Genomic DNA, 9,516 nt, shown 5'->3' with positions numbered 1-9,516 from the left:
TAAAGACAAAAATACCATACTTAAAATGCACTAATAATTTTGTTTATAAATATATTTATAAAATTAATTAACGATAATTTTTTTTAAAAATAAATCTAAAATTAAAACAAATAAAAAAAATTTGACATTTTTATGCATTAATATATTTATAACATTTTGTACAATATCAATAAAATTAATTAATGAAATCTAAAATTAATTAAATAAAATCCAACAGCTGAAAAAAAAAAATACTTTAGAATGTATTTATTTTAAATTTAATGTTTTAATTAATTTTCTAGATTGGTTATATGAAAAATAAAGAAAAATATTAATGAATTTTAAGTTAGGATATCCATAAAAAAAAATTACTAAACAAATCATTGGGGTTCAATTTTTACTATTTATAATAACAAAGAGTTATTTTTATCTTTTTTGAAAACATAGGATGAAACTTAGTAATTGGCTTAAACATACCAAATAACACAAAAATTCCCAAAATATATTAAAAAAATAAACTAAAATAAATTATAAAAATCAACTAAATTTATTTTGCAAAAAAATAAATTAAAATTCGTAAAAACCAACGAATTGGCATAATATAAATGATCAAATTCAATATATATATATATATTATTTTGTATAAACATGATAATTAATGTGTCAAAGGCACTTTTTATTAGTCACTTTATATTTAAATATATATAAAATTTTCAACTTCCATGAAACATGCATGGACCAAAATACAGGGTTTTCTGTCTTCCATACTTTTTTTTTTGGAAACAAAACTTATTGAACCAACTAGATCTACAAAAGAAGAGGAAATTACATTTTATGTGTGATTTTTAATAGAGTGTACAAAAATATGATTTTTTTTTCAAAAAAAGTTAATCTATGGCTTTTTTAAGAACTTTCACTTTTATGGATTCATTTTCCCATATTTTTGTATTAAAGTTGGTTTATGCTATAGTTTCACTCTTAATCAAGTTTTATAAATTTGGAAGGGTATGTTTGTAATTTGATTATTATTTTTATAGCTTATTTGCTTTTATTTTTTATATTACTAATTTTATATTAAATTTTTCTTTGATTGTTTTGCAATTTTTTTTTTGTGTAATATGAATTATTTTTTATTTATTATAGACATTTTTTTTTTTAGATTTTACGTTTTTTTTTTCAAATCCTGGGTAAGATAACTAGTTACTTTATTGATCTTTGACGGTTATGTAAAAAAAATCCTAGAGCTAAGTTAAATAACATGTACGAGGAGGGGTAACCAGTTATCCTGAGAGGAGTAACTTTCTGTCGTAAGAGGGGTAACCAGTTACCATAAGAGGCGTGACGAGTTACTCATATTAAATAAGAAAATAAACATCAAATTTGAAGGAAAAAGAGGAAGAACACTTCATTGAAAAAGGAAGAAGAAGAAACTATGATTTTAGTAACATAGGTAACCAGTTACCATAAAAAACCCATAAATACACACACACCAAAATGTGAAGGTAACCAGTTACCCCTAGAAATATACACACAAAGAACGTGAAGGTAACCAGTTACCCTTTCACATTTTCATATTTTTATTAGTTTTCTTTCCAAACTTTGGTATTCCTATAAGTGTTACAGTAAAAAGAAAATGCTGAAAAAAATTGATTTGATTTTTTTTTTTTACATATAGTGGAAAAAACTATAAAAAAATTACAATAATAAAAGATAATAAATAAAAAAAATAGTAAAATAATTATGTAATATTAAAATATATGTGTGAAAAAAATGGAATGAGAAAATAATAAGTAAAAAAATGAAAAAAAATAAGAAAAAGAAATGATGAAGGAAAAAAAACAGATGAGTAAATAAAAATTAAAAGAAGAAGAAGAAAAATAATGGAAAAATGAAAAGAAAAAAATATGAATGAAAAAATTGGTAGAAAAAAATGAAAAAAAAAGAAAAAAAATGGAAGAAGAAAAAGCTCATATGTTTGAAAAAAGAAAAAATGGAATGAGAAAATAATAAATACAAAAATGAAGAAAAAATAAAAGGAAAAAAATGAAAACAAATTAAAGAAAACTGAAAAATATGAACAAAAAAAACAATACAAATGAAAAAAATGAAAAGAAGAAGAAGAAGAATGGAAAAGTGGACAGAAAAAAAAAGATGAAGGGCACAATTGGTAGAAAAAAAAAGAAGAAGGAAAAAATGGAAAAAAAAAAAAGAAAAAAAAGTGAAAAAATAATAAAAAATGGAGGAAAAAATTAAAAATTAAAAAAATAAAAATAAAATTACATTCGAAATCAAAGAAAACATAGCTATGATAAAAAAAATGTGGCATTTCTATATTTTAGTTAGCTACTAATTGTGTTTCCCATATTTTATTTTTGTTCTTTAATAAATTTTCCCATACAAATTAAGAAAAGTATAATTCTCATATTTTTGCACATTGATTGTGCAAAAGCCATATTTTTTAAAAAATCCCACAAAAGAATAGGCACTTCGACCATTACAATATCAGAAACGCAATTGGGAACAACTCCCTTCCAAACAAAGGACAAATGATTAGCTAAGCTAAAATGAGTTAAACAATCAGCAACCTAATTCCACTTCCTTCCTGAATGAAAAACGGACAGACACTTATCAAAGTAAGGATAATCTTTAATCTCATCTACAATACAACCCCCGTCCTTCAAGCATCTGTCTTGCATTTTTATGCTCTTCACAACACAAACACAATCAGATGTGATATGAAAGCTTTGGCATTTAATTTTTCGAGCTCGCAGGAGATCCAAATGTGCCATTAGCTCGCTAATCGAGGTTTTAGATAAAAAAGTGTGATTAAATTAAAATAAGGATTCGTTTAATGAAATTTAAATATAAAATGTTGGACATTCATTTAAATCATAAAATTATTACATTGTGATCCCAAAATACTGTTTTGAAATATATTTACAATCCAAAAATGTGGGTATAGTCGACCTAAGCGACAAAATCGAATGTTTACAATGTGTCCCTCAAACACAACCCCAGCCGTGGCGGCCAGGTAGGCCAAACATGTATGCGCCACTCCATGCCCTAAAACTCATGCTTGGTTGATCTTTCCTTTACCCTTACCTGCACCATAGAGCACCCATGAGCCGAGGCCCAACAAGAAAACTCCACAAACATAGCGTACAACAATTCATTTCAATAAACACATAACGTAAATAGATACAACAGACAATTCACGTAGCAACCTACGCCAATCAAGGTGCGTTACCAAGCACCAGGTTCACGGTCTTCACCAAACGGGTGTGTATAACACCTTTAGAGGGTCTCGCCCTGGCTGCCTGCATTCAACATGCTTATTACCGATTCAATCATTTTCCTTTCCCGACATTTGGCATTCACGACCTCTACCGATTCCAGCCTTTGCCATTCCCGGCCTTTGCCGCTCCTGACCCTTGCCGTTTCTGACCTCTGTCGATTTCGGCCTTTGCCACTCCTGACCCTTGCCGTTTCCGACCTCTGCCGATTTCGGCCATTGCCATTCCCGGCCTTTGCCACTCCCGAATTTTGTTGTTCCGTCACAAACACACGTATGATGTAATAGTTGCAAACCATACACACAACACTAAGCACAATATAACTCTACGAGTACAAACAATTTTCTTACCTTGTGTCCCAAGCTGACAACCCAAAGGGTTCCCGAGTACGATCCCTAATCCTGAGCTTGAGCAGTAAGACCTAGTCACAATGTAATGATAAATAGCCATCACAATCTAAATCAATTAAAAGCCTTCGAAATAACATACTAGCCTATGAGACCTTGAATTCTACTAAACCGGGTAGTAGAATCCTTCTGAAGCCTTATGATTTGAGTTCCTGAGCTTAAAACCCTTAATTGGCCAATATCCCTTATTTGAGCCACGGCCCAGCCCACTAGGGCCGCGACACGCTACAAGTCAGAGAGCCCTGAGACTCTCTTCTGGGAGATGCGGTCTGTGGCGCGCCTCAACCTGCTCCGTGGCGCCTGGATAGTTTCAGAGACCCTCCAGGGTCTTCTCACACACACAGGTCGTGACACCTGAAGAACAGGGCCGTGGCTCGAGCTCCAAACCCAGAACTCCTTGAGTTTTCTTCGAGCCAAATCCATAGAAATCCATCCAAATCGACACCCAAACCCAAAATTTTATCTAGAACTGACATCAATACAACATAATCATCATTATTACCCCAAAAACTACCCCATACTTTCATCAAAACACCAAAATCAAACTAAGGCTTAGACCTTAAGGAAAACCTTTAAACCACAGCTGAAACTACCATAAATTCAAAGAAAAACCTTACCTCAATGGAGAACCACACCCCCTGTGTTGTTGTTAGTCAATTCCTAGCTTTAATCCCCTTTAATTCCAACATTCAAGCCCCAAGTGTCCAATCCTTTCTTCCCAAAATTCAACAAAACCCTCAAGGCTTCAAAAGATAGAGAGAAAAACGAGAGAGAGAGAGAGAGAGAGAGAGAGAGAGAGAGAGAGAGAGGGAGGGAGAAAGTGTGCTGAGTTAAGTGTATCCTTTTGGTTTGGTTTCCCTCAGCTTCTACAGAAGTCTAGTTCTAAGGCTAAGCCTATCCTTTTAACAAAATGACCAAAATGCCCCTGAGTCACAACCTCATCCTTTAATGGCACCAAGGGCAAAATTGTCATTTGCCTCATTTCCTGCTAATCCTCAAGTAGTCCTATAAATTTCCAATATATCCCGACATACCCAAATAATCACTAAATAATTACCCGTTATCTGTTCTACCTCGAATACATACTACATTCTCAAAATACTCATAGGCTTACCCCGAGCCGAGTATTTGACCCCGTTGTGACTATCTCTCTAATCCGCCCACTAAGATTGTCTTGGACCACACATATCAAATATATCCCCATAACATTGGGGTCTCACTCACAATACATACATAATACAAATATACCCTCAATAGGTCGAAATTACAGATATGCCCCAATTTATAGAATTGGGCCCACAATCATATTCAATACTCACAAACAAGCATATCCAATCACATTACCACACGAATCATTAATATTTCATAATCACACATATATTACGTTAAATCCACATACAAATCTGATTGTGCCCTCTTGGCACAATAATTAAGGCACTCTGCCTTAAATAGCGAATTCGGGATGTTACAACTATCATCTTCGTTATTCAATTCTTTGACCTTAGAATTACTAGCAACTGATAACTCTTGACTACAGAGTTATTATTTATGCATTTAAGCTTAAAAATATAGAATTAAGAAGAGTGATGTTTTGTTTTTGTTATTATTTTTAGTTAATTTTTTTCCCTTTTTGTGTTGTTGTGAGTTATTGTGTCTTTTTAGTTTTAAGAGTTGAAAGTGTGAAAAATAATGAATTTATGCATCAATTATCCAATAAAAAAGACGAAAATAAAATTGGTATCTAAGTTGTTTTGTTTGTGCTAAAATTTCAGATTTTGTTGTAGCAAATGAAATTTTCCTGAAGTATTTTCATCATGATCCAGGTGGGGAATTTCATCATATGAAGAAAAGACATTGGACATGTCATTAATTGAGTTGGCAAGGAGTGATGAGGTGACAAAAATCAGAGGCAATGAGCTGCATTTTGGAGCATTTTCTAGAAGAGAAAAAAAAAAGAGAAAAGGGATTGGGCCAAAAATAGAGACAAATGATGTGGGCCTTCTAATTAGGAAAATATTGGTACCCTAGCATTATTAAAAAAAAAAGGTAGCTACCATTTTAGAGTGAATCCTAGAGCTGCCATTGGAGAAAGAGGAAAAAGAGAAATGAAGAAAAAGTAGTAGAAGAAGAAATTCCAAGCTTGATGAGGAGAATCCAAGGAAGAAAATGAAGAGGAGGGAGACAAGATTATTGATTCATCATTTTTGGCTTGTTTTCTCATCTTTAATCTCATTGAAGTTTGTAATTTCTTTAGCTTTTTCTATTTAAATATCCATGGGCTGTTTTGATTTTGGATTTGTGCTATGAATTTATCCATGAACTATATATTTTGAGGCTTGAATTAATAATGAACTCTATGTCTTAATTCTAAATTTCTAGCACTTTATTTTAGAAAAAATACCCATTGTTCATTCAAGTGTGCTTAATGATGAATTGTTGTTGTTGTTGTTGTTGTTTGGCCATCAATGGCAAGATGTTCAGTTATATTTGTGTTGGAAATTTTGAATATAATGGATGAACTTGAATGACACAAGTAGATAATCTTGTTAGATTATGATTTGTGAATATCATAGGAATGTGTTATTTGCCTTGTGTAACAATTATGAATTGAACCTTGAAATTGAATTCTTAAACTTTATTGGCATAGGAATATATTTAATTAGGTGAAGGAATTAATACCTTAGGATTTGGGAAAGTTCTATGAGCTAATTTGGAATTTTTGTCAACTTTGGGAATTTTGATGCAGCAAAACGTACATGTCACATAACATAGATGAATTTAATAATTCAAGCTCATTTCACCAAATTGAATTTCTCTTGATTGTAGGTTGTCATCTTAGTTTATTTCAAGCATTTTCAATTTATTTTTCATCACTATTAAATTGTTTGGTAATTGATTTGTGCACAATTATTTTCTAATTGAATCCATGTGGAGACGATACTCAACTTATCATTAGTTGACCATGTACACTTGTGCATTATTGATCAAACTAAATCACAACAGCAACAAACAGAGGAGCACGATGCCTAAAAGTGGAGGGCTTGGCAGCCACCGATCCTCCTTAATCCTATCCTCATGACCACCACCAACCTTCCACCGAACGCCTTCTCATAAGATTTCTCTCCCCCACAATATACTATGCTAGACAAAAGAAATAGAAGAGTTCGGCTTAGCCTCTAAAAAAGAGCTATAAGGGAAATAAAATTCTTTCAAAACTTGAGCCATTAAAGAGTTATGAGTACTCACAATTTACCATCCTTGTTTAGCCAAAAGATCCTTAATAAAGTGATCTAATTGACGAACTATTTCAATAGACAAATCCACAGCCAAATCATGTTACTATAAGCGCATAAATGAGAAACTTTAAATAATATTTTTATAGATCCTTTGCTAAAGCAAATAAGAATATGAACATAAGAGCAGAGACACTAGCCTGAGGCCATTGAAGGAGATTGCAGTGAGGGTTTAGATCTTCCTATATGATACGTATTTCAATGAGAGAAGAGTCTCTCTTTTCTTGTCCGTTAATGGGATTACAAACATAAAAGAACGATATATATATATGTAGAGGATCACAACCCTAATAGATACTTAGTAATTTTCAATTTTTCCTATCATAAAATAAAAAAATCACTTTCATGTTTCTACACATAATATGCCATACTATATTATAAGCTTTTAACCCATTACTTAACCTTGGTTAGATCACTTTAATTTTGGTAAAACATTAGAATAACAATTATACCTTTAGTCGCATATGTAGGCCCACATAGATTATTTTCTATCACTTTGATAAAGAATCGAGACAAATTTCTTCATCTACAACCTCCAAAGTTTTCCATCAATTTGCTTGCCGGTAAGAATAGAAGAGTACACAATTAAAAAAAATGAAAAAAGACCATAAAACTGTATAAATGAAAGGGCGACAACTTCATATGAGGTATTTTGTGTAACGTCCCAAATTCGCTAATAAGGCTTAGTGCCTTGATTAGCATGTAGGGAGGACAATAACTAATTTAATTATGTTAATACGTGGATTAAATGATTATGTAATTAGAAATGCATGTTTAGGTGAATTAAATATGCATGTGGGCCCATTTTGGTTAATAGGGGCATATTTGTAATTTTGGCCCGTTGAGTGCATAAATGTGAATTATATGTGTGTTGTGCTTGTTACCACAAAATTGGGGTGATATGTTTGTGACGTGTGATCTGAGACAATGTTAGGGAGTGGAGTAGCAAAATAGTCACAACGAGGTCGAATTCCCAGCTCGGGGCGAGCCTAGGGGTATTATGGGAATATAGCGCGTGTTCGAGGTTACCGGGTAATGGGTAGTCATTTAGCGGTTATTTGGTTATGCCAGGATTAAATGAAGATTTATAGGAATACTCAAGGAATTAGTGGGAATGGTACAAATGACGGGATTGCCTTAGGGGGTATTAAGTGGCTAAGGATAGACTTAAGGACATTTTAGACAATTTGGAGGTTGAGGATGGGTTTGGCCTTATCTTATTTTTAATTAGAAGAAAATAGAAGGAAGCACTTAAACTTTTCACTCAAGCTTCTCTCTCTCCCTCTCTTTTGTGCTTGGAAGCTTGGTGAATTTTGAGGAGTTTGGCTAAGGAATTGAAGAATTGGAGGCTTGAAGTGCTTGGGGATTAGCTCAGGTCGAATTCTCAGTTAGGCAAGCGTTTCAATTTGATGTTTTTATGTTGAATTCTGTTGTGATCCATTGGCTTTCATGAGGTTTGAACTCTAGACTGGTTTGTGGGTTTTTGATGAGCTTATGGGGCAATTTTGAGGTGTTTATACTGATTAGGTTGCTTGTATATGAATTCTAGGGTTAAGGATCGAATTTGAGTAATTTTAAGAAGTTTAGCTCGTAAAAATGCTTGAGGATTTTTGGGTTTTGGGCTCGAACCGTGACCCTAATCTTCAGGTGCCGCGGCACATGTGTGCGAAGAGGCCTGGGATGCCTCTGGTTTTGCCCAGGCGCTGCGACGTAGGCAGGGCGCGCCACAGCTTGTGTCCCCTAGCTGAGAGAGCCAATGCTCTCTGACTTGCAGCAGGTCATGGCCATAGGGGGTGGGTCACGGCTCAAATTAAGGGAAATGGCCTATGTTGGGTTTTAAGCTCGGAAACCTAAATCTTAATGTTCGGGAAGGATTCTACTACCCGGATTAGTAGAATTTGGGGTCCCGAAGGCTAGTATTTTAGTCTGAAGTTCTTAATTGGTTAGGGATTGATGAATGTCTATTTATTATGACGTTGTGACTAGGTTTTCACGTCAAGGCTCGGGTTTAGGGGATCATGCTCGGGATCGTGTTAGTCTATCAGCTCAGGACACATGTAAGAAAACTGTTGGTACCCGTAGAGTAGGGCACGGCCCAATTATCTGTGTTTAATGTTTATATGAATGTTTATTATTTGTTATGCTATGTTGTGCATGATTGTGAACGAAACGGCGAAGGACGAGGATGAAAAAGGCCAGGATTGACATTACGCACGCTGAGTGCAGGCTGCTAGGGCGAGAACCTCTAAGGGTGTTGTATCCACCCGCTCGGTGAATACCGTGAATCCAATGCCTGGTAAAGCATCTGGGTTGGCATAGGTCGCTATATGTTTAATTTGCTGTTTATTTAAGTTGTATATTATTGGATTGAATTGTGATATGTTATTCGTTGAGTTTTCTTACTGGGCTTCCACTCACGGCTGCTCTATGGTGCAGGTAAGGGCAAGGGAAAGGTTGATCAACCATGAGTTGGAGAGCGTGGAGCGGCATGTACATGTTCGGCCTACCTGGCTGCCATGGCCGGGTTTGTTTTGTGGGATATGT

The sequence above is a fragment of the Humulus lupulus genome, chromosome 3 (genome assembly GCF_963169125.1).
Source record: "Humulus lupulus chromosome 3, drHumLupu1.1, whole genome shotgun sequence".
Classification (NCBI taxonomy): Eukaryota; Viridiplantae; Streptophyta; class Magnoliopsida; order Rosales; family Cannabaceae; genus Humulus; species Humulus lupulus.
The sequence above is the reverse complement of the archived record's forward strand: the minus strand, read 5'-3'. Positions refer to the sequence as shown.